Below are 2,242 nucleotides of genomic sequence, written 5' to 3' on the forward strand. Positions count from 1 at the left end.
AGAGTCAGGTATTTAGGTGTAGTCGTCGCAATATTATAGTTAGCAAATTCAGATTTAGTTGTAATAACTCGACCGATACGAACGGCTGCTGTTGTGCAAACAAGAGAAATAAAGAATATTAAAACCCAACTAAGTGTTTTAATAATTTACATGTATTTCGATTTCGTTTTGTTCCTCTTTTTTTTTTTTTTTTTGGTTTAAAGTTCATTGACCGGAGTGTAACTTATTTATTGGTACGTTATATTAAGACAGAGAGAAAACGTAAGAGAGTTAAACGAGAAATAGTTGGATCGCGGTGTCCATGCATACATATATGTACATACATACATAAATATCCACTGTGATTTTGTTGTTGTTTTTTTCTTCTGCCTTTGCTTATATGTTAAAGGATCCTGCTTGTTGCTTTGTTAGCCCAAGGGGTATCACCAGAACTTGCAAGTAAGAATACTTGACTTTGAAAAATTTTCGTTTTTTTTTTTTTGTTGTGTGTTTGGAGACACGAAGTAAGTTTGAAGGCAGATAGCTCAACAACAGTTTCTCAAAAATTTTCCTTGGTATAGTTGATTTATGTATGTACCATATGTCTATGAATAAATGTATATTAACTACGGAATATAAAATTTGGCACGGAAAGTTTGATGACCCATAAATTTTTTGTATGAATGTATATGCCCATATGTATGTAGGTGTGTATTTTTTATATACACTAGTGTACCTTTACTTTTATGTGCACATATGTATGTATTTTAATGTTTTTCCCCCGCCTTTGCTTATTTATTATAGGCSATCCTGCTTGTTGCTTTTTTAGCCCAAGGGGTATCACCAAGACATGCCAGTAATAACACTTGACTTTGAAAATATGTATTTGTGTTTTTTTTTTTTGGAAAATTATAGTGTGCTTGGAAACACAAAATAAGCAATAGGCAGGTACCGTAATTTTTTCATTTATTTCGGTACCTATATATATACATACATACATATACATATATATATTCCGAACTGTCTAACTGGTTTTTCGTATGGAACAGTTACGTTATTTCTGAGTAGCTGTATGCCGTTTTACAGCTTAAACTGTATATTGAACATACATATGCACATAAATAATTTTATTAAAAATKAAATTGGAACGGACTTACTTTTTTCTTCGCCAAGGGTTTTTGTTCAATACTTATGTATGTATGTGTTCTCTCTGTCGTTTTTCTCTTTTTGGTTTTTATTTCCTCTTTGATGTTTTCCGTGCTGAGTTTGTAGTCTGTTCCCACGTTGCTTGTATTCCTTGTTTGCTCTGCCGTATGTCTTGGGGTTTTGGTCATCTCATACTCATCACACAACACAACAGTCAGCACACAAAATACATTATCATACACGCAACCCACGCAACAAACCTACCACACTACACACACGCCATACGTATATATGTACTTATTTTTCTTGTTCTTTTAGCACTGCACTGCACTCTAGTTACAAGTATGTGTTTAGTGTTTATTTTCTTTAGTTAGTTGATTTGTATTATACCGCGTCCGGTTATGTATTCAGCAGAGTTGAGGTTATTGACCTTTTTTTGTTTTTTTTTTTGTTATAACGCGCCCGTTTAATGCTATTTGTTAATATATATATGTTCACTTTTTCTTCACTTTTTGCACTTTTTAACTTTTTTGTTTTTTATTTTCTATGTTGTATACTGTGTGGCTTTTTATCATACATAGGTTGTTCACAGCACTTAGTTTCACTGATTAGGTGGGGAGAATACTTACGCTTTGCTTATGTGGGTTCGGTTAAAAGAAAGATATTGTATATAAAAATATAGCAATTTATATTATACGTATTTCCCGTTGCGGGCGAAAACTTCAGTATTTTTTTGTAATACAAATTTCAAGCTGTAATTTTTTATTTATTATTTTTCACTGTTGATGTGCACACACACACACGACCGGATGATGACTCCAAATCTGGACCAGAACTCGATGACGAGAAGTGGCGCATCGACGGTGAACAACTTGGCGAGACGTGTATACCTTTTCGGGCGTAAAAATCGAATAGAAAGAATCCCGATCTAAGCAATCATTTTTGGTCGATTAGGTGATGAACACGGTAACGTATGGCGTGTGTGTAGAGTTTTTTTTTTTTTTTTTTTTTTTTTTGTTTTTGTATAGTAGGAGGAAGCATCGAAAGCCGGAGTGCGGAACTTTAATCCGCTAAACCTAACCTACTCCCAACTCAAGACTCTCCCACGGAACCACCA

This window comes from Bactrocera latifrons, unplaced genomic scaffold, assembly GCF_001853355.1.
Source record: "Bactrocera latifrons isolate USDA-ARS-PBARC rearing strain unplaced genomic scaffold, ASM185335v1 scaffold_1782, whole genome shotgun sequence".
Classification (NCBI taxonomy): domain Eukaryota; kingdom Metazoa; phylum Arthropoda; class Insecta; order Diptera; family Tephritidae; genus Bactrocera; species Bactrocera latifrons.